The 27,944-nt window shown below is 45.9% G+C and overlaps 1 long non-coding RNA gene and 1 pseudogene across 2 annotated transcripts; both read left to right on the plus strand.

Annotated features, from left to right (window-relative positions):
• Positions 1-15,814: 15,814 nt before the first annotated feature.
• Positions 15,815-27,228, plus strand: LOC118539552 (uncharacterized). 2 transcript variants are annotated; one of them, XR_013443983.1, is made up of 7 exons: positions 15,815-16,009; positions 18,530-18,750; positions 18,848-19,001; positions 19,332-19,617; positions 21,878-21,955; positions 25,431-26,060; positions 26,223-27,228. It is a non-coding gene; the product is annotated as an uncharacterized LOC118539552 (long non-coding RNA). The 2 variants fall into 2 exon arrangements; XR_013443982.1 differs by having other exon boundaries at positions 25,431-27,228.
• On the plus strand, positions 22,575-24,976 carry LOC144380045 (small ribosomal subunit protein uS19 pseudogene; annotated as a pseudogene).
• Positions 27,229-27,944: the final 716 nt, after the last annotated feature.

Below are 27,944 nucleotides of genomic sequence, written 5' to 3' on the forward strand. Positions count from 1 at the left end.
ATATTCACTGGTTCCTCTCAGCAGACACTTTTATGGCTGCATACTTCTCTGTGGTGCAGGTGAGCCATACTTCCACTCCACCGATGGACACTAGGTTGGTTCTGGTCTTTTACAAATACATCAGTGTAGCAATAAATATCCTCCCCCACCTTTAGGACTTACACAACTTTCTTGTTCCTGGAAGGAGGACAGTACAGTTGGTAAAAGTTGCTGAGTTAATATTACCATGGCTGTTCGGTTGATATAGCTCCTGGGATTGGAGCTGCTTTGGGCGCCTTTCTCAGTCTGGCTTCTGACTGATGAGTGGACACCTCTGTCCCTTGGGCTTTCCTGCCAGGACCTCACCTCTGCTCTCAGGTGACCAGGGGCGGGGGTCCTCTTGCTTGAGTCAGGACAGCCCTGATGGGGGGCATCCAATTGGAATTATCACCCAACAGTGGAGATTGTCTGCAAGAACCTCCGCTCCTCCACAGGGCCCCTTTTGCCTTTTGAAGCTCTGATATACTCCTCAAATTGATCTATAGATTTCACACAGTGCTTATCAAAATGCCAGCTGGCTTTTTTTTTTTTCTGAAACTGATCAATGGAATAAAATCAAGAGTACAGAAATTAACCCACACTTTTATGGTGCACTGATTTTCAGCAGATCTTTAGGGACAAGAGGAAATCCACACACAAAAGAATGAAGTTGGAACTCCGCCTCACACCAGATGTGAAATTAAATGGGATTATTATGTGAAGTTAAATACCTGAATGGAAAAGTAAAGCTATGACTGTTAGAAGAGAACCTAAGTATAAATCTTAGTGACTTTGGTTTCTTAGATGTGACACCACAAGCACAAGCAAAAAGAAAAAATAGATAAAGTGCACTACATCAAATTTTAAATTTGTGCTCCTGAGGACAATATTAAGAACAGAAGGGAGAAAGTCTCTCTGGACTCCTGAGCGTAGGTGGACTTGGAAGTCAACCTTAGGGCCTGTGGTGGCCGGCGCCCTCTGCTGACCGCACGCAGCTCCGCGCCTGCAGACCTGGCAGGGGACCCACCTAGGGGGAGGGTTTTCAGGGGGCAGGAGGAGGAGGGCCGGAGGAGGGGCCAGGAGGGAGAGCAGCAGGGAAAGGGGAAATCTTCCTGCGGGAACACTGCACCCTACTAAGCATGCCCCCAACACCAGCAATGTCCACGCCAGCTTGGGCCACCAGAACAACACACCACGGACTGGGCAGCTCACACAACATTTATTTCTCACAGTCCAAGAGGCTGTCCAAGATCAGGGTGCCAGCACGGTTGGGTTCTGGCGAGGCCTCTTCCTGGCTTGTAGGTGGCAAGCTCGCCCTGTGTCCTCGTGTGGCAGAGGATGAACTCTGGTGTCTCTTCTTCCTCTTCTTCTTCCTCCTCCTCTTCTTCTAAAGGCACTGACCCTTTTGGATTGGGGCCCCACCCTAGTAACCTCATTTAACCTGTATCACTTCCTCTAGGCTCTTCTCTACTGTCACACCAAGAGTTTAGGTTTGGACATGTGACCTTCGGGGGAAACAGTTCAGTCCATAGCAACAAGAATAATAGAGAGGAGTCCAAGATGGAGGAGGGGTAGGAGACCTTAGTTTCGTCAGGTCCCAGGAACTCAGCTAGATAGCTAGCAAAGCATTCTGAACACCTGCGAACTCAACCAGAGACCTAGGAAAAGAATTGCTGCAACTCTACAAACAGAAAAGCGACCACTTTCTGCAAGGTAAGAGGTGCAGAGAAGTGAATCCGAGGAGGTATATGGGAAAATAAACGGCGCGGGGAGGGCGGCTCTGTAAGCAGGCTACCGGAAAGTGATAGAGCAGCAGAGCACAAAATCGGAACTTTCAGAAGTCGGCTCTGGTGAGGGACGTTGCTCAGGGCGGAACCCTCGCCGGGACAGTGTGGTCTCAGGATCCTTAGGGTCACAGGAAGACCAGAGGTGCCTGAGTGTGGCAGAGCTCCCAGGTATCGGAGCGGGGAAGCTGGCTGCAATCAGCGAGCCCAGGAGTGGGCTCTCAGCTTGGGGTTGCCATAAACCTCGAACCGCGGCACAGTCTGGTGACCGCTCTCCAAACAGAGGCCCAGCAAGCAGCAGAACCACAGTGAGACTCCCCTTCCTCCCCCGGGAGGAGCGGCATGGGTGCACCCCACAGGAGCCTGCAAGGTTTGGGGACTGGAAAGGGGGTCACGTGCCTGAGATAGAAATGCTCAGTCACAGGCTGGGTGAGAATGGAATGGGGACAGAGACCAGAGAGACAGAAATGATTGGCTCTTTTTCCCTAAGGATGCACTGAGGAGTAGGGGGCATGATCTTTCAGCTCTGGGGTTAGAGATTGGGAGGTCACCATTTTCATTCTCTTCCTCTGAAGTTGTGCAGAAGGCCTTGAGGGAACAAAAGCCACATAGAGCAATCTGGAACAGATTACTTAGCCTGGCCCCCTGGCAAGGGCAGTGCAATTCCACCTCAGGCAAATCAACTTGAGAGTCAAAGCAGCAGGCCCCTCCCACAGAAGATCAGCAAGAACATCCAGCAAAGACCAAGTTTACCGATCACACAGAACTGCAAAACTCCAGTGCTAGAGGGAAATAGTATATAGAATTCATGTTTTTTTCCCCCATGATTCCTTAGTCTTTCAGTTTTAATTTTTTTCTCTTTCCTTTTTCAACTAATTTCTTATTTTATCAACTATTTTTAAAGTCTTTTTTAATTTTCATTTTTATAGTTACATCCTATCTTTTCACTGTACTTAATTTTATTTTTTATATATAAGCCTTTCTTTCTTTACAATTTTGGGATGCAGTTTCTTCTAACAAACAGACCAAAATACATCCAGAAGCTAGTGTATTGCTTTGTTCTCTTCACCTGTTTATTTCCTTCTTTTTTTGACTCTTAATTTTCATTTTTACAGTTACATTCTATCCTTTTATTTTATTTAATTTTATTTTTGTACAAATGTAAATTTTTCTTTCTTTACAATTTTGAGATCTAGTTTCCTAACAAAGAGACCAAATTACACAGGATCCAGTGTATTGCTCTGTTCTGTTCACCTGTCTGGTTATATTCTCTCTCTTTTTTTTAATTTGTAATTTTTATTTTATTTTATTTTATTTTATTTTATTTGGTTTCAGGTCTCATCTGATTTCTTTAGTGTATATTTCTCTGGGGTCATTGTTGCCATTTTAGTATTTTGTTCTCTCATTCATGTATTCTTCTCTGGACTGAATGACAAGATGGAAAAACCCACCTCAAAAAAGAGAACAAGAGTCAGTACTGACTGCCAGGGCCCTAATCAGTATGGACATAATTATGTAAGTCAGAACTAGAGTTCAGAATAGTGATTATAAAGATACTAGCTGGGCTTGAAGAAAGCACAGAAGACACTAGAGAATCCCTTTCTGAAGAAACAAAAGAGCTAGGGGTGCCTGGGTGGCTCAGTCGTTAAGCGTCTGTCTTCAGCTCAGGTCATGATGCCAGGGTTCTGGGATCGAGCCCCGCATCGGGCTCCCTGCTTGGCAGGAGGCCTGCTTCTCCCTCTCCCACTCCCCCTGCTTGTGTTCCCTCTCTCGCTGTGTCTCTCTCTGTCAAATAAAAAAATAAAAGAGCTAAAATCTAATCAATTTGAAATAAATAGGCTATAAATGAGATGCAATAAAAAAATGGAGGCTCCAACTGCTAGAATAAATGAGGCAGAAGAAAGAATTAGTGATATAGAAGACAAAATGATTGGGGATAAAGAAGCTGAGAAAAGATAGATAAACAACTACTGGATCATAAGGGGAGAATTCGAGAGATAAGTGATACTATAAAGCAAAACAATATTAGAATTAATTGGGATCCCAGAAGAAGAGGAAAGAGAGAGGGGGCAGAAGGTACATTGGAGCAAATTATAGCAGAGAACTTCCCTAATCTGGGGCAAGAAATAGGCATCCAAGTCCAGGAGGCACAGAGAACCCCCTCGAAATCAATAAAAATAGGTCAACATCTCACATATAATAGTGAAACTTGCAAATCTCAGAGACAAAGAGAAAATCCTGAAAACAGTTCAGGACAAGAGGTCTCTAATCTACAGGGATAGAAACATTAGATTGGCAGCAGACCTATCCACAGAGACCTGGCAGGCCAGAAAGGACTAGCATGATATATTCAGGGTGCCAAATAAGAAAAATATGCAGCCAAGAATATTTTATCCAGCTAGGATATCATTCAAAATAGATGGAGTGATAAAAAGCTTCCAGGACAAACAGAAACTAAAAGAATTTGTGATCACCAAACCAGCCCTACAAGAAATATTAAAAGGGATCCTCTAAGCGAAGAGAGAGCCCAAAAGTAACATAGACCAGAAAGGAACAGAGACAATATACAGTAACAGCCACCTTACAGGCAATATAATGGCACTAAATTCATATCTTTCAATAGTTAGTCTGAATGTAAATGGGCTAAATGCCCCAATCAAAAGACACAGGGTATCAGATTGGATAAAAAAGCAAGACCCATCAATATGCTGTCTGCAAAAGACTCATTTAGACCTCCAGATTGAAAGTGACGGAGTGGAGAACCATTTACCATGCTGATGGACATCAAAAGAAAGCTGGGGTGGCAATCCTTATATCAGACAAATTATATTTTAAACCAAAGACTGTAATAAGAGATGAGGAAGGACACTATATCATAATTAAAAGGTCCATCCAACAAGAAGATCTAACAATTGTTAATATTTATGCCCCTAACATGGGAGCAGCCAATTATATAAATCAATTAATAACAAAATTAAAGAAACACATTGATAATAATACAGTAATAGTAGGAGACATTAACACCCCACTAACTTCAGTGCACAGATCATCTAAGCAGAAGATCAACAAGGAAACAGGGCTTTGAACGACACACTGGACCAGATGGACTTCACAGATACATTCAGAACATTTCATCCTAAAGCAACAGAATATACATTCTTCTCAAGTGCGCATGGAACATTCTCCAGAATAGATCACATACTGGGTCACAAATCAGGTCTCAACCAGTACCAAAAGATTGGGATCATTCCCTGCATATGTTCAGACTACAATGCTTTGAAACTTGAACTCAATCACAAGAGGAAATTTGGAAAGAACTCAAGTACATGGAGGCAAAAGAGCATCCTACTAAAGAATGAATGGGTTTAATTTTTTAATTTAATTTTTAGTTTAATTTCAACCAGGAAATTAAAGAATAATTTAAAAAATTCATGGACACAAATGAAAATGAAAATACAACTGTTCAAAACCTTTGGGATGCAGCAAAGGTGGTCCTAAGAGGGAAGTATATCGCAATACAAGCCTTTCTCTGCAAACAAGAAAGTTCTCAAATACACAACCTAACCTTACACCTAAAGGACCTGGAGAAAGAACAGCAAATAAAGCCAAAACCCAGCAGGAGAAGATAATTAATAAAGATTAGAGCAGAAATCAATGAAATAGAAACCCAAAGAACAGTAGAACAGATCAGCGAAACTAGGAGCTGGTTCTTTGAAAGAATTAATACGATTGATAAGCCCCCTGCTGGACTTATCAAATAGAAAAGAGAAAGGACCCAAATAAATAACATTATGAATGAAAGAGGCAAGATCACAACCAACACCCAAGAAATACAAACAATTATAAGAACATATTAGGAGCAACTATATGCCAACAAATTAGGCACTCTGGAAGAAATGGATGCATTCCTAGAGACATATAAACAACCAAAACTGAACCAGGAAGAAATAGAAAAACTGAACAGACCCATAACCAGGAGGGAAACTGAAGCAGTAATCAAAAACCTCCCAACAAACAAGAGTCCAGGACTGGATGGCTTCCCAAGAGAATTCTACCAAACATTTAAAGAAGAATTAATAATTCTTCTGAAGCTGTTTCAAAAACTCAAAATGGAAGGAAAACTTCCAAACCCATTTTATGAGGCCAGCATTACCTTGATCCCAAAACCAGACAAAGACCCCACCAAAAAAGGAGAATTACAGACCCATATCCCTGATGAACATGGATGCAAAAATTCTCACCAAGATACTAGCCAATAGGATCCAACAGTACATTAAAAGGATTATTCACCACGACCAAGTGGGATTTATTCCTGGGCTGCAAGGTTGGTTCAACAACCACAAATTAATCAACGTGATACACTACATTAATAGAAGAAAGGACAGGAACTATATGATCCTCTCAATAAAAAAAAAAGCATTTGACAAAGTACAGCATCCTTTTTTGATTAAAACTTTTAACAACGTTGGGATAGAGGGAACATTCCTCAATATCATAAAAGCCATCTATGAAAAGCCCACAGCAAATATTCTCAATGGGGAAGAACTGAGAGCTTTTCCCCTAAGGCCAGGAACATGACAGGGATGTCCATTCTCACCACTGTTGTTCCACATAGTATTAGAAGTTCTAGCTTCAGCAATCAGGCAACAAAAAGAAATAAAATGTATCCGAATCAGCAAAGAAGAAGTGAAAATCTTTGCAGATGACATGATACTTTATATGGAAAACCCAGAAGACTCCGCCCCAAAATTGCTAGAACTCATACAGGAATTCAGTAAAGTGGCAGGATATAAAACCAATGCACTGAAATCAGTTACATTTCTGTACACTAACAATGAGACAGAAGAAAGAGAAATTAAGGAGTCGATCCCATTTGCAATTGCACCAAAAACCATAAGATAGATGGGAATAAACCCAACCAAAGAGGCAAAAGATCTGTACTCGGGAAACTATAGAACACTCATGGAATAAATTGAGAAGACACAAAGAAATGAAAAAACGCTCCAAGCTCATGGATTGGAAGAACAAATATTGTTAAAATGTCTATGCTACCTAGAACATTCTATACATTCAATGCAATCCCTATCAAAATACCATCAACTTTTTTCACAGATCTGGAACAAATAATCCTAAAATTTGTATGGAAGCAGAAAAGACCCCAAATAGTCAAAGGAATGTTGAAAAGGAAAATCAAAGCTGGTGGCATCACAATTCCTGACTTCAAACTCATTACAAAGCTGTGATCACCAAGACAGTATGGTACTGGCACAAAAACAGACACATAGGTCAATGGAACAGAATAGAGAGCCCAGAAATGGACCCTCAACCCTGTGGTCAACTAATCTTCGACAAAGCAGGAAAGAATATCCAATGGAAAAAAAGACAGTTTCTTCAACAAATGTTGTTGGAAAAATGGGACAGCCACATGCAGAAGAATGAAACTGGACCATTTCCTTACACCATACACAAAAATAGACTCAAAATGGATGAAAGACCTAAATGTGAGACAGGAATCCATCCAAATCCTAGAGGAGAACACAGGCAGCAACCTCTGTGACCTCAGCCGCAGCAACTTCTTGCTAGACAAATCGCCAAAGGCAAGGGAAACAAAGGCAAAAAGGAACTATTGGGACTTCATCAAGATAAAAAGCTTTTGCACAGCAAAGGAAACAGTCAACAAAACCAAAAGACAACAGACAGAATGGGAGAAGATATTTGCAAATGTCTTATCAGATAAAGGGCTAGTATCCAAAATCTATAAAGAATTTATCAAACTCAACACCCAAAGAACAATAATCCAGTCAAGAAATGGGCAGAAGACATGAACAGACATTTCTGCAAAGAAGGCATACAAATTGCAAACAGACACATGAAAAAATGCTCAACATCACTCGGCATCAGGGAAATCCAAATCAAAACCTCAATGAGATACCACCTCACACCAGTCAGAATGGCCAAGTCAGGAAACGAAAGATGTCGGCAAAGATGCAGAGAAAGGGGAACTCCTACACTGTTGGTGGGAATGCAAGCTGGTGCCGCCACTCTGGAAAACTGTGCAGAGGTTCCTCAAAACGTTGAAAACAGAGCTACCCTACGACCCAGCAATTGCACTACTGGGTATTTACCCCAAAGATACAAATGCAGTGATCTGAAGGGACACCTGCACCCAATGTTTATAGCACCAGTGTCCACAATAGCCAAACTGTGGAAAGAGCACAGGTGTCCAATGACAGATGAATGGATAAAGAAGAGTGATATATATATACACAATGGAATATCAAGCAGCCATCAAAAAAACTAAATCTTGCCATTTGCAATGATGTGGATGGAACTAGGGGGTATTATGCTAAGTGAAATAAGTCAATATGAGAGAAGCCAATTATATGATCTCATTGATATGAGGAATTTGAGAAAGAAAACAGGATCATAGGGGAAGGGAGGGAAAAATAAAACAAGACGGAACCAGAGAGGGAACAAACCACAAGAATCTCTTACTCATAGGAAACAAACTGAGGATTGCTGGAGGGGAAAGAGGTGCGGGATGGGGTAACCGGGTGATGGACATTAAGGAGGGTACGTGGTGTAATGAACACTGGGTATTATATAAGACTGATGAATCACTGAACTCTACCTCTGAAACTAATAATATACGTTAATTAATTGAATTTAAATTTTAAAAAGTAAAAAAAAATACTAATTCCCCCCAAAAAGCAAGAGGACAAGAAATCTTTTGGAGGTGATGGATGTGTTTATTACCTTGTTTGCAGTGATCATATCCCAGGTGTGTGCCTATGTCCAAACTCATCAAAATGTACATATTAAATATGTACAAATTTTTTATATTAATTTTATCTCAAAAAGTTTTTTAAAAATTAAAAAATTTAGATTATCAGGTGGTATGCTGGTAGATATTTACCAACGTGCTCTCCTGTTAGAAAGGAAAGCCCTGGTTTGTAGGATTTTGTGATTTTTGCACTCTAAATACTACTAATTACTTCGCTACTTTTTAGCATTACTGTGCTCTCGAGGTTATTTGTGTGTATTTATTGTGTGGGGAAGCTGCGTTAACGGTTGCTGCTGCTCATCTCTTCCCGAGGCTCATTAGTATAGTTGCCATCAGTAGCCTGAAACTGGCTGCGGGGGTCGTATTTAGAGTGCAAATCACAGAATCTTAATATACAAAGTAATTAGAAAGTGATGAGTCTTGTGCATTTAATATAATCTATTAGGTTGTAATTGGATATAATTGAACATTTAATGGAGGCTAAGTGTGACAACAGGCTGCAGTGTTCCTGCAAGTTTAACAATGGGCTCCTAACTCCCCCACGCCCTGACTGCATGTGATGGGCCACACGCCGACGCCTTTGTACTATTACTGTTTTCATAATAATTAGCTATCATTTGTTGGGCATCTACTCTGTTCTAGGTTATCTTTAAACTACGAGCATTTATCTTATTTAATCCTTACAAAAGCCTATGGGCTACCTATTATCCCCATTTTTCAGATGAGGAAACTGAGGTACAGGCTTAGAATGTTACAGTCATGGGTTGGTGAGGTGAGGAGGGGAGTCTGCCCTCCCACTTATCATCACCCCACTGTCACTTATTTTTTTTAAGGATTTTATTTATTTGTTTGTTAGAGAGAGCAAGAGAGAGCGCACAAGCAGGGGGAGGGGCAGGCAGAGGGAGAAGCAGGCTCCCTGCTGAGCAAGGAGCTCAATGTTGGTCTCGATTTCAGGACCCTGGGATCATGACCTGAGCCAAACTCTTCCCTTTCTGTTATTAGTTTTCAAAGTTGTTTTGGTTATTCTAGGTCCTTTGTATTTTCTTGAACTTTAGAATCATCTTAATTTCTACAAAAAACCCTGTTGGGATTCTTTTTTTAAGATTTTATTTATGAGAGAGAAAGAGAGAGAGTAGGGGAAGACAAGTAGGGGAAGACACAATATTTTATACTTTCCTTTATCATTTCTTCCTTGACCCACAGGTTGTTTTTAGAAGTGCGTTATTTAGTTTCTAAGTATTTGGTGATTTTCCAGATATCTTTCTAATATTTATCTCTAATGCAGTTCTACTGTGATCAGAGAACACACTTCACATGATTTAAGTTATTTTACATGTATTGAGACTTGTTTTATAGCCCAGAATATGGTCTCTCTTGGTAAAAGTTCCATGTGCGCCTGAGAAGTTCTGCCACTGCTGGGGAAGTGCTTACAAACATCCCCTGGGTGAGTGGGTCAGTAATATTGGTCACGTCTTCTGTGCCCTCCCTGATCCTGATTTGTCCTGTTCTCTCGGTTGTTTGGACAGGAATGCTGAAACTCCTGATTACTATCACAATTTGTCTCTCTCTCCTTGTAAACTTCAATCCTGTGTGGCTTCCTTCTGCCTGACCAACTTTATTTATTTATTTATTTATTTATTTATTTATTTATTTATATTAACATATAATGTATTATTTGTTTCAGGGGTACAGGTCTATGATTCACAGCGCTCACCATAGCACATACCCTCCCCAGTGTCTATCACCCAGCCTCCCCATGCCTCCCACCCCCCACCACTCCAGCAACCCTCAGTTTGTTTCCTGAGATTAAGAGTCTCTTATGGTTTGTCTCCCTCTCTGGTTTCATCTTGGTTCATTTTTTTCCCTCCCTTCCCCTATGATCCTCTGTCTTGTTTCTCAAATTCCTCATATCAGTGAGATCATATGATACTTGTCTTTATCTGTGATTGACTTATTTCGCTTAGCATAATACCCTCTAGTTCCATCCACATCGTTGCAAATGGCAAGATTTAGTTTTTTTGATGGCTGCATAATATTCCATTGTGTATATACACCACATCTTCTTTATCCATTCATCTGTCGTTGGACACCTGTGCTCTTTCCACAGTTTGGCTATTGTGGACACTGCTGCTATAAACATTGGGTGCAGGTGTCCCTTCAGATCACTGCATTTGTATCTTTGGGGTAAATACCCAGTAGTGCAATTGCTGGATCGTAGGGTAGCTCTGTTTTCAACGTTTTGAGGAACCTCTGCACAGTTTTCCAGAGTGGCGGCACCAGCTTGCATTCCCACCAACAGTGTAGGAGTTCCCCTTTCTCTGCATCCTCGCCAACATCTTTCATTTCCTGACTTGGCCATTCTGACCGGTGTGAGGTGGTATCTCACTGAGGTTTTGATTTGGATTTCCCTGATGCCGAGTGATGTTGAGCACTTTTCCATGTGTCTTTTGGCCATTTGTATGCGTTCTTTGCAGAAATGTGCCTGACCAACTTTAAACCATACATCCTGTGCCACAGGTCTGCTGGGGATGAATTCTTTCAGTTTTACTATGTCCAAAAAAGGGTTTGGTTTGACTTCGTCTTCAAAATACTTTTGCTGGTGTAGAAATGCAGGTTGACAGCCCCAAACTTCTGCAGGGCTTTGAGGATTGCTGCACTGCTTGTCTGGCTTGCATCGTTTCTGGGAGAAGTACTCTGTCATTCTTATCTGCATCCTTGTGTACATAACGCATTTTTCCTACCGACAGCTTTTAAGATTTCTCTTTGTCACTAATTTGAGCAATCTGATTATGACATGCCTTGGGCTCTTCTCTCTCTCTCTCTCTTTTTTCCCCCTGCTTGGGGCTGATTGAGCTTCTCAGACCTCTGGGTCCAGTCTGGACATTGTGGAGCCTGGGGATGTCTACACCTTGCAGGGCAAGCTGCAGCCCCCCTGCCCACCCCGCCAACGCAGGTGCCAATGCTATTTTCTAGTTGCCCCAGACATGCCAAATGTTCTCAAGGGCAAAATCATCCCCAGTTGAAACTACTGGCTTAGAGTTTTTATCAGATTTGGAAAATTTGGTGTGTTATTTTTTCCATAATGCTCCCCTCTTCTCTGTTCTCGCTCAGGGACGCCAACGGGATATGCTCTACTCTGACTAAGTCTGCCCCACGGCTCTCATGCCACACTGATGGTTCTCAGTCCTTCTACTTCATGTTTCACTTTGGAGAGTTTCTACTTCTGTTTCTTCAAGTTCACCCATCTTTTCTTCTGTATTGTCCAATCTCGTATTAATCCCATCCAGTGTATTTTTTTTAAAGATTTTATTTATTTATTTGACAGAGAGAGACAGCTAGAGAGGGAACACAAGCAGGGGGAGTGGGAGAGGGAGAAGCAGGCTTCCCGCGGAGCAGGGAGCCCGATGCGGGGCTCGATCCCAGGACCCCGGGACCATGACCTGAGGCGAAGGCAGACGCCTAACGACTGAGCTACCCAGGCCCCCCTCCAGTGTATTTTTTATCCCAAGCATTGTGCTTTCATCTTGAATAGTTTGATTTGGGTCTTGATTATAGTTCCCCTCTCCCTCCTCGCATGCTTGCTCCTTCTTGAACATAAGGAATACAGTTATGATCATTCATTCAATGTTCCTATCTGCTAGTTCTGATATCTGTGTCATTACTATTTTTAATTTTTACATTTTTTATTAACTGACTTTTTTTCTCATGGTGGGTCATATTTCCCTGCCTCTCTGCATGCCAGACACTGTAAGGCTCACCTTGTTGGGTGAGGGCTGTTCTTGGATTCCCGCGAACATGAGTGAGGCTTCTTCGGGGATGCCGTTGAGTCACTTATGCAGTCTGAACTTCCCAGGCTTGCCCTGAAGCAGTGCTCTGTGGGGCCAGAGCACCTCTATTCCCGGGCTGCTTCTACCGCACCACCGAGGAATGCCCTTCCCAGCACCCTGCCCGGCGAGGGAGAAGCATGTCTTCTCCTTTGCCTGGTGGAGCGGGACTGCTCCCAGCCCCGCACACCTCAGTGATGGTCCCCGGCTCCCGTGCGGCAGCTCCTCTGCTCACACACCACCCGGAGCTCAGCGCTCCAGGTGACCCTCCATCCTCAGAACTCTCCCCCTCCCTGCCCTCTACCCTGTGAGCCCCCGGGGAGTGGCTGCCCCCACCCAGGTGGACCACCTGCCTCCCAGGGGGCACGCTGGGTGTCTCCCCAGTGCGCTGCAGTCGCTGATTTTCACCCGAGAACTGGTGTCAGAAACAACTGTTTCACAGTTTGTCTGTTCTTGTGTTACTCCATCTTGGAAGCAGAAATCATTCTTTACACACTGAATTTTAATTTAACTTTAATTTCTACATGACTTTTTAAAACTGTTTCATATTTCTACTTTTCAAAGTATCTATATATAGGGGCACCTGGGTGGCTCAGTGGGTTAAGCATCTGCCTTGGGCTCAGGTCATGATCCCGGGGTCCTGGGTTCAAGTCCCGCATCGGGCTCCCTGCTCAGCGGGGAGTCTGCTTCTCCCTCTCCCTCTGCCCCCTGCTTGTGCGCTCTCTCTCTCTCGTTCACTCTCTCTCTCACTCACTCTCTCTCTCAAATAAAGAAATAAAATCTTTAAAAAAAATAAAAGTATTGGGGCGCCTGGGTGGCTCAGTTGGTTAAGCGACTGCCTTCGGCTCAGGTCGTGATCCTGGAGTCCGGGGATCGAGCCCCACATAGGGCTCCCTGCTCAGCAGGGAGTCTGCTTCTCCCTCTCCCGCTCCCCCTGCTTGTGTTCCCTCTCTTGCTGTCTCTCTCTGTGTCAAATAAATAAATAAAATCTTTTAAAAAATAAAATAAAATAAAATAAAATAAAAATAAAAGTATTTATATAGAGAGATCTAGGTTCTTTTTTTTTTTTTTAAGATTTTATTTATTTATTTGACAGAGAGAGACACAGTGAGAGAGGGAACACAAGCAGGGGGAGCGGGAGAGGGAGAAGCAGGCTTCCCGCCGAGCAGGGAGCCCGATGCGCGGCTCGATTCCAGGACCCTGGGATCATGACCTGAGCTGAAGGCAGACGCTTAACGACTGAGTCACCCAGGCGCCCCGAGAGATCTAGGTTCTAAGCACAGTTTTAAAATTAGGCATGGCTTTTAAAATCTGACAGCTTTAGTACTTTTGTTTAAATGCCTAAAATGAGCAAGAGGCGTGTGCAATTAGGTTTTGGCAGACCCTAGTATAGGAAATAAATTGTGAGTATTTTTAGGTTGAACAATCATCTTTCTACAGGTTAATATATCCCATTTTTAATGTCGAACCTCCATAAAAGAATTCTAGATGAATTCTGCAGTAGTGTGCACCTTCTTTCTGGGATGCACACTGTTCGCTGCCTTCCTTCCTGACGTGCCCATAACTGAACTTGTTCCACATGATGCGCTAATGGCCGGCCTCATGCGGCGCAGGAGCATCACGCTTGGCTTTGAAGAGCATCACAAAGCAAGACTCCGTTCTGTATTACTTTAAAGCCCCAAACTACACATTTACTCTTAAGCTAAAATAAAATGCAGTGTTTTTGTGACGGTTTTAATAAGTGCAGCTGGAGTATGATTCATTTTTGAAGACTACAGACATAATAAGGAAACAAAAATAAATCAAATGAGCAGTCTCTGCCGGACCATTTTAGGGGGGCAGATAGTGTTTGAGCTCGCTCTCTCTGTCCCCCAATTACCTAGTTTTCTACATTTTCCCAGTTATCTTCTGTCTAGATTTTGGAAAGCAGAGAGAAGTATGAAACTTTTAATTGGGAAGGAACACTCAAGAATATTGATAGCGGGGCGCCTGGGTGGCTCAGTTGGTTAAGCGTCTGCCTTCGGCTCAGGTCATGATCCCATGGTCCTGGGATCGAGTCCCGCATCGGGCTCCCTGCTCGGCGGGAAGCCTGCTTCTCCCTCTCCCACTCCCCCTGCTTGTGTTCCCTCTCTCGCTGTGTCTCTCTCTGTCAAATAAATAAATAAAATCTTAAAAAAAAAAAAGAATATTGATAGCAATGATAACGAACCCCAGGGGCCCAACAAAATTCAGTTCAGATGCTGGATAATTTGCTCAATAAGAGCTGTTGACAGAACTTACTGGAAAAACAATCTCTACGTTGGTAGCTTGACTAGTCCTGTTGGTACCATCTGAACGGCCGGGTGTTGTAGGTGAGACCTGGAGGACAGTCCCCGTCCGGGCTGCCGCCTCCCCTGATTCAGACATGAGAACTTGAGGAGGTTAGGTTCCCCTAACTAGCAATGAAGTAGGGTTTTTCTCATACTTTGCTAAGAGTTAGAGTCATTTGCAGTTCAAGTTTTATACTGGACCTGGTTTATTTTTCCCCTTAGGTCCAACCGGTAGCATGTGGTCTTATGGAATCTTCAAAAAGCTAGGTTGAATGGTTATAAATTAAATCTGTGTATTAAGTTCTTTCTCAGAGTCACTGAGAAAACACGTCCTGTATTAGAAATACAGCATGGGAGGCAGTAAATCCAGCGAAGGAAGAGCAATAGCTCATTCATTTCCTGTGTCGAGTGCAGTCCAAATGCAGAGATGCGTGTTGACGGCCGCGCAGGCGTCATGCAAACCCTCCTGCTCATCACTCCGGCATCCAGCTCGCCCTTTGACCCCGGTCTGACCCCCGTCACCTCCTACTTTCTTCTCCAACTTTTCAGCCTAAATTCTTCAGCTCAATGTGGACTATGATATAAGATGACCCTGTTCAGTTTGAAAAGTTAAGAGAAAAAAATTTGGCATATGTCTCATTTATTCCTTTCAGGTCTAGTGAAATTGGATTCTTAATTATGTAATATTCAATCCGAGCTTCATATCTGTCCAACATTTTCTTATGAAAGTCTAAAATTTGTTATAGTGTGACTATATTTATTTATTTATTTATTTATTTATTTAGTAACAAAATTCCAAAACCCTAACCTCTGCTTTGTTTTTCTCCTCTGCTGGGAGATGTCAGACTAAAATTTTAACTCTTGTGTTAATAAATGAACGTTTAGCCTTTTCTCCATGTGTGCTCACGCTGGTGTTGGCCCTCGTGCAACGGGGTCCGCCCCACGTCTCCCCGGGGGTGCTCCTCTTCTCTCGGTCTCTGTGGTGTGACACTATCCGGGTCCTCTGGCTCCTCTCCTCCTCCCTCCCGTGGCTTCTTCTCTCCCACCTCCTGACAGAAGGTACTCAGTGCCCTGCGTTCCTGCCCTCAAGGTGCTGCGATCCTTTCTGAGCGGACGCGCCGAGCATTTGATGTGGGCTCCCGTCCTCGCTCTGCCTAGCGTCTTCCTCTTGTGGATTGTGGGTTGTGGCTGTGTGCCCGGCTGCCGTCTCGCCGCCATGTGTCCGACCCGGAGTCACTTCTTCTCTCTGCCATCCTTGTCCCCAGCTGAAGCCCCGCGGGAAGCAGTCAGGTTTGTGTTTCCCCTCGTCCGGCCAGCTGCCTGTTCTGCTTTGGGACACAGCTCTCCTCCGTCCCTTCAGGAACTCACGTCTCGCTGGAGGGACACAGCCACCTCAAAGCCTCTGAAGTCCCCCCGCTCGGATTGCAGATGGCCCCACACCCTCCCCTTCCCCTGCCCTTCCCGACAACACTGGCCACTCACGCACAAGGGGCCTCTCGCCCCGAGTAAGCCTGACCTGACACCTGTCTTCATCCTGTTAAAACACAAAATTCAATTGAGGGAAGTTGAGGATCTAACTGACTGCATTCAACAATTCGGGAATTGGGAAGCTCCAGGGGGTACAGAAAAGGAAATGTTTTTGAAGGCAGGGCAGGAAGTCATAAACAAACGAGTAAAAGAGATCATTTCAGGCAAGATCACTTCCCTCTGGGGGAAAGGGTCTCATTAGGTAGATTACCTCACCGTGCTGACCAGGGAGTTCCAGACGGACTGCACTCCTGGGGCGGTTGGCACTGCAATCAGGGCGGAGATGAAGCCCTGGCTTGGTGACGAGGCAGCACCCGGGACCCCAGCGGGACCTGCGGTTCCTTCAGCAATGCCTTCGCTCACGCTGTGCTCTCACCCGTGTTCGTCCGTGGCCGTCGTGGGGTGAGAAAGAAAGCTGTGCCTTCCGAGTATTTGAGAGCAGCGCGGACGAACTCTCCGTGAAGGACCAAGTCGCAAACATTAGGCTTCGACGACCCACGGCCTCGATCGCAACTGCTCACGTGGGCCTTGTGTGCGGGGCGTGTCGCGCTCACGGCTGCTGGGGCCACGCTCCAGGACGTGTCCACACACGCTGGCGTCTGCATTTCCTAGACTTCCCGTGGGCTGCGTGATATTCTTCTTTCAGTCTTTTTCAGTCATTTCTCGACGTCAGAACCACTTCAGCACGCAGGCGGTAACCGAACAGGCGGAGGCCGGCCGGCAGGGCTGCGCTTTGTCGCCCCGGTTCCGGAGGGAGGACGCAGAGCAGGAGTGCAGGTGTCCGCCCTCCGGAAGCAGAGGGTTCCCACGAAACTTCTGAAAATGTCCCAGACCAAAAAATGAACCCGTCTAAGGCTTTTTCGGATGCTTTAGGACACATCTTGCTAAATGGAGACAGCGTTCGGGGCTCTGGCGGCTGGACGCTGACCCGCCGAGTGTGGTCCCCGGGAAGGGGCTGGTGGGGCCACTCGCGGGGCGCGCTCCCTCCACAGCAAACATCGATCGCTATTTTTGCCTTTTCACTTTTTTCGTAAAAGTGACAATTCTCTTCAGATTTCTTTTGTTTAGTGAAAACAGGTACTAGTGTAACCTTTGGTAAAAGCAAACTGGCATATTACAAACTTTTGTTTATTTTTTTTAAGATTTATTTATTTATTTGACAGAGAGAGAGTGAGAGAGCACAAGCAGGGGGAGGGGCAGAGGGAGAGGGAGAAGCAGGCTCCCCGCCGCGGAGCAGGAAGCCCGACAAGCCCCTGCGATTGATGAGGGAGCAGAGGGCTAGCTGAGGACAAAGCCCAAGCTGACACCCTGCACCCGCCCCACCCCACTCCTGGGTGGGTCTGTGTGATATTCCTCCAGGAAGTTCCAGACTATCTTAATGTCAACGCCTTACTAGAGGGGTAAACAACCTCAACCTGACAATGGCAAGGTCTCTGGTATCTCATAGCTCCTCTTTAGCATAGGAAAGTTCTTTGGAAACCTCCCTTTTTGCTAACTACACCCAACCCCATAGTATATAATCAGCCACTCCTCACAACCCGGCGGCAGCAGCTCTTTCTGCCCACAGGTCCTGTCCCTGTGCTTTAATAAACCACCATTTTGCACCAAAGACGTCTCAAGAATTCTTTCTTGGTCGTTGGCTCTGGATCTCAGCCGACCAAACCTCACCTGTATTCCAAAACCACATCAGGATCATGACCTGAGCCAAAGGCAAATGCTTAGCAGGTGCTCCACTGACTGAGCCACCAGGTGCCCCCTCTTGCAAACCTTTAAAAAGCAGAGATGCCTGTATATAAACTATCTGTCCACCTGTGAGAGAAAGGGTCCCGGAGAGAACTGATTGACAGCTCTGACCGTATCGCAATGCTTTCCGAATATTTACGGAGCCCAAGGGTGCTGGCACAGGCCTCCCTCCCCACCCCCTCTTTTCTGCTCCCTCCCCAGCCAGCCCACCACAGGGGGCTTCTGCTCTGCCCCTCCATGCTTCACCGGCAGCTGCCAGATCCCTGCCTCAAAGCCCTCAGCACCCCCCCGCCTGAGAGGGGGCTCCAGGCCCTGTCCCTGAGCAGAGGCCCTGCCTGGCCGCGGCCCACACCCCTTCTGCAGGGCTCACCTCAGCCGCCCCTTGCTCAGGGACTGCCCTCCTGTCCCACCTGCATGGGAGCCCCCTCTGCCCCTGCAGCCCTCTCTGCCCCTGCATGGGAGCCCTCCCTGCATGCTTTGTGGAGTGGTGGCACCACACATACCTGCTTTCTTGTGTATCTGTTTTCTTCTCTTTCCCAGCGACTCCAGCGAGCCCCTGTAGAGCACAAGCCCCACGAGAGCAGGGCCGGGGTCGTCTTGCCCGCGGCCGCATGCCCGCACCTAGCACGGTGCCTGGTGTGTGAAGGGAAAGGCAGGGCCAGGCCCACAGAGCAGCCCGGGCAGGGACACCAGCACCAGGCAGACCTACGTGGACAGGGCTCAGGCTCACCCTCAGTGAAGCCATGCGCAGTGAGTCCTAGGTAAGCATGCAGTGACCACCCTGGAAATCACAACCTGGGCTTGGAGGGACGACCCAGGGCCGCTTTCCACGCTAACCGGAACTTGCTTCAAACACAGAGAGGACAAGCCTTCTAGAAAACCGACGACCCGGAGCCCTACCGTGATCTGTTCGACCTGTGTAGCCCCCGCGTGGACCACGCTTCTCTGGAAAGGGTGGCTTCGAGGGTCGGAAGAGGGGCGCCCCGCAGACGCTTTTCCTCACTCACAGCAGGTGAGGCCGGTACGGGCAGAAGGCGTGAGCGTCAGGAATGACGTGTGCACTGTCTGGTAAGGAGTATTGTGCAAGTATGAGCAATGGGCCGCGCCGTTTCAGCGATTGCACTTAGGCAAGGAGTGCTCTTATATTTGCATTGCAAACTGGTATCGCACAATTAAAGATGAACAGTAACACTCACACTGTAATTTTAAAGTTTCTGTGTTTACGGTGACATTAAATAGCAAATACAAACAGAAGGGAACGGGGAAGAAAGGAAAACGGTCGGTATTATGCCTCCACATCTTTGTTGCCGCTTGCCGATGAGTCGTGCCTTTCACTTTGCAGTGGGACCGGGATGAGGTAGCGAGCCCCAAACGTGGGGCAGGACGAAGGAAGTCTGGAAAGCTGCTAGCGGAGGTAACACCTGGCCTGGGTCTTGAAATGAATAGGAGTCTCCAGGCAGAGCAGCCATTCGAGAGGAGCAGAAGGAAAAGCAAAGCTCCCACCTGGGCGTATAAACACGTGACTTTGTCTGCCCGCTGTGTGATACTGTGATTTGTAAGAAACATATACTTGGTCTTTATCCACAGTTCCTAGACCACAGCTCCCAAACCTTGGGATTTCCTGGCCGGTAAGAGCAATGAGAGTGTCTGTGTTATAATGTTTGGTCTCTTGTCCTCAGTTCCAAAGTCACGTCACAGCCATAAAGGTGAAATTGTCTTGTTCTTCATAACGAGCCCCTTTCCACCCCACGTGGGTTTCTGTTAATGAGATGACTTTCAGGAGGCACATGAGGATGGGGCTGATGAGAACCGACCATGTGACTAGAGCTTTGGAACTTTCCGTTCCGCCCCTTAATTTCTGGGGACGGGAGAGGGATTGGAGGTTGAATCTATCACCAATGGTCAATGCACTTATCAATTATGCTTAGCTGATGAAGCCTCCATAAAAACCCCCAAAGGAGGGGAGTTAGAGAGCTTCCAATGTTGGTGAAGCAGAATGCCTATGTGCCCCTGTGCCCAGCTGTAGACTCCGTGAGGACAGAAGCTCCTTACTTCCTACTACTTATGTCTTCATCTGGCTGTTGATTTCTATCCTTTAAGATCCTTTGTAACAAACTAGTAATCTAGTGAGTAAATGGGTTTCCCGAGTTCTGTGAGCTGCTCTAGCAAAGTAGTCAGCCCCGGGACGGGGACGTGGGAAGCTCTGATTTACAGCCAGTTGGTCTGAGGCACAGTTGTGATTGACAGCTGAAGGCGGGGCAGTTTTATGGGACTGAGCCCTTAACCTGTGGGGTCTGGGGCTGTCTCTGGGTAGACGGTGTCAGAATTGAGTTCAATTGTAGAACACCCCATTGGTGCAGTTGGAAAACCTCCCCTCAACACAGCATTTGAATTGGTAAAGGATTGTTAGCTGCCATAACAAAATTCCATAGATCAGGTGGCTTCCACAACAGAAGTTTATTTCCTCAGAGTTCTGAAGGCTAGGAGTTCCAAGACCTAGACGCCAGCATGGCTGGTATCTGCTGAGAACTCTCTTCACTTGTAGAAGACCACTGTGTCCTCACGCAACAGAAGACAGAGACAGAGAGAGCTCTCTGGTGTATCTTCTCCCAAAGGCTCATCCCATCATGAGTCATACTCACAACCTCATCTAAGCCCAAATATCTCCCAAATGGCCTCATCTCCAAATACCATCACACTGGGGGTTAGGGCATCAATATACGAATATGCGGGCACAATCCAGTCCATAGCAACATGCATGAAATGTTTGGGGAACGGCGAGTAGGTCTGTATGGTGAGAATAGGTACTGAGTAGATAGAAGCGAGAACAGGTTGTAAACGTTCTGCACCGTGCTAAGATTTAAACTTCACATAGGAAATAGAAACCCTTGAAGTACAATCAGATGTGTTTTAGAATGAGACTGGCAGTGCATGTAGGCACTGCTTAAAGGGGTGTTATTCAGATGTAAAGGCCCCGAGAAATAGAAGTCAGCTAAGGCTGTAGTCTGGTTCCCAGGAACAGGGTGAGCCTGGACGCTGGGGAAGGAGACCAGGATGCAGATGGCATATTCAAGCAGTCTGTGTATTTAAGATGTTCTTCCATGAGTTTAGATCTTATTATTTTCAAGGTAACCTTCCTAAAGGTTTATTTTCATCCACCTTACCTGAAATACACAGACTCTGGCTGGTCTCAAAAGCAGAAAAAGGGCTGTTCAAACATGAACTAAAGGTAGTAAATGCTCATGAACTGTGTTGGTCTTAAAGCCTGTGTTTCTAATGGATGAAAGCACTACCTGCTGTTTTAAAAACTGATATAATAAAATGATTGTAAAGTTATATTCTGATAAAAGTCAGGAAATACACCTGCTGGACTGTTTAGTGAGACTGTTATAGCAGCAATCAGAAAACTGGACCTATGATTTGCAGGTGATGGGAATGTGTATCTGGAAAACCCATGAGAACCAAATCTAATAATCAGCGGGGGAATTCAGGAAGGTCACGTGGTACAACATTAACATGTAGGCACCAATAGCTTTCATAATATAGATAACATATTTCATACATGAAACATTCCATTTACAAGAGTGAATAAGAATATAATACCTAATAGGAAACGTAACAAAATGTGCAAGACGGTGTAGTGAAGGATTAGGATCAGTAGGCTTGGGGTGTTCAAACCCAGCACATTTCAGAGAAAACAATGGCCCTTGACTGGCTCTTGGCAGATAACCTCTAAGCCTTGGGAATATCTGGTCCGATAAGGATATCTATTTACCTGGGGTCTTGGGCTGTGCTAGATAGTTTATGCTAACAGTGTGATTTATGGTGACTGCCTGTTTTTCTTTGCCTGGGGCTCTGGGCCATGCTGTGTCAATCTTATCTCTGGAGGGGCTGAAGACGGGTAGCTAAGGTGCTCCATGCCTACATGACAGACCTGCAATCAAATTCCTGGGCACCAAGGCTCAAGTGAGTTTCCCTGATTGGCAACACTTCGCATATGTTGTTATTTATCATTACAGGGAGAATTAAGTGCTGTCCCTGTGACTTCTCTGAGAGAGAACAACTGGAAGCTTGCATCTGATTTTTCCTGGACTCCCCCTATGTATTTATTTTCTTTGCTGATTTTAGTACTATTTTTTAAAAAATATTTTATTTATTTGACAGAGAGCGAGACAGTGAGAGAGGGAACACAAGCAGGGGGAGTGGGAGAGGGAGAAGCAGGCTTCCCGCGGAGCAGGGAGCCCGATGCGGGGCTCGATCCCAGGACCCTGGGATCGTGATCTGAGCCGAAGGCAGACGCTTAACGACTGAACCACCCAGGCGCCCCTTCTTTGCTGATTTTAATCTGTATTCATTAGCTGTAATAATTCGTAACTGTGATGTAACAGTTTTTCTGGGTCCTGTGAGTCCTTTCAGCAAATCATCAGAACTGAGGGTGGCCTTGGGGATCCCTGACACAGTTGGCGTCCTAAGTGGGGTTTGCTGTACTGATCCTGACTCACTGAAATGTGGTGAAAGTGTTCTTTGGGAAAAGGAGAGTGACTTTCATCTTTGGTATTCGGGTAGCTACTGAGTCACCTGAGGTATGAAGCAGTGGCTGTGCTGTGATCGATTACTAGACATAAAAGTTACCAATGGAATTTAGGACTGATAGACCCACCTCCTGAGAAGTTGCCTCCCTAGATATATAAGGGAATTCAAACAAAAAGAAACAAGCTGAATATACAACTCTTTGGTTATGGTTGTCTGCATGGAGAGTGGGTGGTCCTTCCAAAGGCCTGACAAGATGGCAGAAGTGAGCAGAAGAAGAAGTGCATCTTTCACAAGTTCACCTACCACGGCATGGACCTTGGCCAGCTGCTGGACATGTCCCCTGAGCAGCTGATCCAACTGTACAGTGCTCGGTAGTGGCAGAGGCTGAGCTGGGGCTTACAGGGGAAGCAGCACTCACTGCTGAGGCACCTGTCCAAGGCCAAGAAGCAGGCTCCCCCATGGAGAAGCCTGAGGTGGTTAAGATGCACCTGCGGGACATAACCATCCTGCCAGAGATGGTGGTCAGCATGGTGGGTGTCTATCACGGTAAGATCTTCGACCAGGTGGACATCAATCCCGAGATGATTGGCCACTGCTTGGGTGAGTTCTCTGTCACCTACAAGCCTGTGAAGCACGGCAGGCCTGGCGTTGGGGCCACTCGCTCCTCGAGGTTCATCCCTCTCAAGTAGCCTATTTGGCCAATATCAACACAGACTCCTCTAAAGAAGGAGGAGGAGGAGGGGAAGGAGAAGAAGAAAGAAAGTGAAGGAGAGTGTTCAGTGGGGGACCTCACGCTGTGCCAGTCTTGGATTTCAGCTGATCTGAGCTATGGCGGCTAGCTTCTAGAATGCTACCAAAGGGAAAATTATGTTGGAACAATAGATAACAAGCACTTCTAAGACTTCTGTCTACCAAGAAGGTAGTCCAGGTGGCCGGGGGACAAAATTAAGAAATTACTGAAACCAGGGAGTATAATGTGATGGAATTGTCCCATTATGTGGATCGGGGTCATCAACTTACCCTTTTAGGTCTTTTTTTTTTTAATTTATTATTTATTAGACAGAGAGAAACAGTGAGAGAGGGAACATAGGCAGGGGGAGTGGGAGAGGAAGAAGCAGGCTTCCCGCTGAGCAGGGAGCCCGATGTGGGGCTCGATCCCAGGACCCTGGGATCATGACCTGAGCCGAAGGCAGACGCTTGATGACTGAGCCACCCAGGCACCCACCCCCTTTTTTGGTCTTATAGATGCTAAGACAATTAGAATAATCCACAAGAGTATGGGGAATGACAAAGAGGATAGTCAAGGGACTTTCCGCAGTAGCATGGAAATCTTTTTTTTTTTTTTTTAAGGTTTTATTTATTTGTCAGAGAGAGAGAGAGAGCACAAGCAGGGGGAGCAGCAGAGGGAGAGGGAGAAGCAGACTCCCCGCTGAGCAGGGAGCCCGATGTGGGACACGATCCCAGGACGCATGGCACCCATGATCCCAGGATCATGACCTAAGCTGAAGGCAGACATTTAACCAACTAAGCCACCCAGGCGTCCCAAAACAAATGTCTTAATGCAGCATTAGTGGAGGTTGGGTGGACCAATGGGAGCCTCTGCCAGTCCCCCCACAGTGAAAATCCCTGAAAAAGTCTGCTCTATTTACTCTAGTTTGGAGGAACTGGAAAAGCCAGAAGGCAGATGATGATGAGAAATCTGAGCTTGAATCATTGGGGGTGATGGTCCAGCAAATTAGTTGTGATCAGTATTATTGAAAGAGTCAGGGTCTTTTGGCCCAATCCCCAGCCAGAGACCCAAGGCCATCTGCACATGTGTGGGTAAAATAACCAGGTATTGGAGAATAAACTTTTCTGGGACACCTTGATATGGGACACCAATGCACTGTGATCTCTGAACCTGGTGGTGAGGTCCTGATGGGGCTGTGGTTAGATTGGAAGGATATGAGGATGCAGTGGTTGACAGGTTGATGGGGTTCAGGTGACAGTCTGGAGGAAAATTGGAACATGTGAATGGACTTTATGTGAAGTGGTTACATTTCCTTGACCTAAATGTGTTAATTGATGGATATTATGTCTGATTAGGAATCATTTTTCTACCTAATACTGAAAAACAGAAGACAAATAACTGGACATGTTAATGGAATCCATGGAATTGCTTGAGCCCATGCAGGTTGTTAATTCGAAACAGTATTGCATACCTGGGGACAAAAGAGATTATCACTTTAATTAATGACATACTGGAAGCTGGAGTGATGACACAAGTTCTCTGCATGATTGATCGGGACTGTGTGGCCGATGGGAAAGGAGGATGGCTCTCGGAAATGAGCCTGGACTGGAGCTATGGGGGGAGCACATGAGTGCCACCCAGTGGTGGCCACGGGGATTTTGGACCAGAAAATTTCCCGATACAGAGATAAGATAACGCTGTTTGAGATGGGGTTACTAGCTTGCCATTGGGCATTAATTGAAACTGCCCCAATGACTGGGACGCCTGGGTGGCTCAGTTGGTTAAGCGACTGCCTTCGGCTCAGGTCATGATCCTGGAGTCCCGGGATCGAGTCCCGCATCAGGCTCCCTGCTCGGCAGGGAGTCTGCTTCTCCCTCTGACCCTCCTCCCTCTCATGTGCTCTCTGTCTCTCATTCTCTCTCTCTCAAATAAATAAATAAAATCTTTAAAAAAAAAAAAAAAAAAAAAAAGAAACTGCCCCAATGACTGAAGATGTAAAATAATCCTGAGACCTGGATACCCATAATATGTTGGGTGGGTGTCAGAGACACACTTCAGTAGTGCAGGCAGTAGCCAGGAGAGTTCCATAATAATACGGGATGGTTTATACCGGAGCATGCTGCTGGGGTGCAAGGAGGTGCTCGTAGTCATTTGCAGGTGGCCTTTTTTTCCATCTAGGGCCGACTTTGGAACCACCTCAGGAGCTGCTGGATCTGCAGCTCTCTACTGACCAACAAACAGCTGTTTGATTTATAGACGGCAGCTCTGAGGTCCAGCTGCCCACCAACATCCTGGTGGGAAGGTCAGCTCACTACAGTTAACTGGTGGAAACACTCTAGGGGAAGGACAGATCAACTCTGTGCTGAATTGCATGCTGTTTTCCTTGCTGCGGTGGAAGAATTGAACAATGAACAATAAATGTCCCTCTGTGTGGGTTTTTACTGACTCATGGGCAGTGGCCAATGGTCCAGCCATGTAGTCAGGCAGATGGGCCATGGAAACCTGGACTATTAAAGAGAGGTCCATGTAGGGCATGGCCCTGTGAAACCGCATGAAAATAGGACATGTCAATGCCTATCTGAAGAACCCATTCCCAGGACTGAAAGGTGATTAGAACCAACAAGCGCGTGTTCCGGTGCGCTCACTCGGGTCTGTTGAAATGAGCTTTAGGAATGCAGAGATGTGCTGACCATCTGCATGTTCCTCTTGCACCTCCTGAGGTGCAGAACGCCAGTAAGAACTGACCCCCACTGGCAGAGAGAGAGACAGGCTGCATACGGCTATGGGGCGGAGTCCTACCTGCAGCTGGTAAGTAGGGTACATGGGACCACCACCGGAACCCCGGGGTGGGGTGGAGTAAATGGGTCCTGACAGGAACAGACAGTGACTCTGGACTGGGGTTTGCTCACCTGATGGTAGATGCTCACAAGGCTCTGCACCTGCCATGGTGACTGCCCGGTCACATTTCAGGTCAAGGAGCCCTCGACAGCCCACGTGCAGCAGAGACAGCTCCTCGGGTTGACGTAGCAGGTGGCATTCCATGCTCAGAGCCGCTGTTGGACAGAGAAGCCAAGTGGGCAGTGGAAACGTCTCCTGTCCCACGTGGGAGACATGCAGGCGTGGAGGGCTGGCTCACACGCATGGGGGGCTGAGGGAGGGTCTGCTGCTCTGGGGGACCTGGCATAGAGCCATGGGGGGTGCTGGGGCCACCCTGCAACGCTTGCCCATCACTGCGACTTTCTTTCCTGCCCGACGCGGGGGTCCCAGGACCAAGTGCAGGTGCTGGAAGCAGGAACGGTCCCTGTGCAGGAAGCTGTCACTGTATCTTCAAACCTTCCAGCCGGGGGTGGGGGGTGGGGGCCCTGGTTGGCTCAGTTGGAGCACGGGACTCTTGATCTCAGGGTCGTGAGTTCGAGCCCCATGTCGGGCGTAGAGATTCCTTAAAAATAAAATCTTAAAAAAAACAAAAACAAAAACAAACTTTAAGAGCCGGCTTTTGGTTTCACGGATTTTTCTTTTTTATTTTTCCATTCTCTATTTTGTTTATCTCCATTCTTGTCTTTATTATTTCCTTCCTTCTGCTAGCTTTGGGTTCAGTTGGTTCTTCTTTTCCAGTTCCTTAAGACATGCAGTTTGTTTATTGATTTTTGGGATTCTTGTTCTTTGACCTGTACATGGACAGCTGCACACCTCCTTGTTGCCGTACGGGGCTGTGCCCGTGGTCTCCCTACGCCGTTTCTGTTTTCATCTGTCTCAAGATATTTTCTGATTTCCCTTTGAGTCACTGGTTCTTTAAAAGTGAGTTGTTTAGGAGCGCCTGGGTGGCTCAGTCGTTAAGCGTCTGCCTTCAGCTCAGGTCATGATCCCAGGGTCCTGGGATCGAGCCCTGCATCGGGCTCCCTGCTCAGCAGAAGGCCTGCTTCTCCCTCTCCCACTCCCCCTGCTTGTGTTCCCTCTCTCGCTGTGTCTCTCTCTGTCAAATAAATAGATAAAATCCAAAAAAAAAAAAAAAAAAGTGAGTTAATTTCCAGATGGTGGTGAAAATCAGTTTATGTTATTGAGTTTCATTCCATTTTGAATGAAAAAGATACTTTGTATGATTTTATTTTATTTTTATATTTTAAAAATATTTTATTATTTATTTGACAGAGAGAGAGAGCACAAGCAGGGGGAGCATCAGTGGGAGAGGGAGAAGCAGGCTCCCCACTGAGCAGGGAGCCCAAAGAGGCTCCATCCCAGGACCCCGGGATCATGACCTGAGCTAAAGGCAGACACTCAACCGACTGAGCCACCCAGGCGCCCCTGTATGATCTAAATCTTTAAAAATTTACTAAGACTTATTTTGTGCCCCTTTGCTGATGCTAATCCGTATCCTCTTGCTGTAATAAACACTAACCATGTGCATAACAGTGTTTGAACCTGAATGTGGTCATGGGGACATGAAATTTTTTAAGTAGACATGAAAAAAAAACCAACAACATATGAACAAATGGAAAACTACCAAGTTCTTGGACAGGAAGACTCAAAAGAATAAAAATGCCAAGCCCCTCTGAGTTATTTCTTAGATTAACTCAGCTTTAATAAACATGCCATTAGGAAGTGCTGTTGTTGTTGTTGTTATTATTATTTTAAACCAGCAAAGATGATTTTAAAATCTAAATCGGGGGTGGGAGAGGGGAAACAAGAGTAGCC

Source organism: Halichoerus grypus, chromosome 14, assembly GCF_964656455.1.
Source record: "Halichoerus grypus chromosome 14, mHalGry1.hap1.1, whole genome shotgun sequence".
In the NCBI taxonomy this organism is placed as follows: domain Eukaryota; kingdom Metazoa; phylum Chordata; class Mammalia; order Carnivora; family Phocidae; genus Halichoerus; species Halichoerus grypus.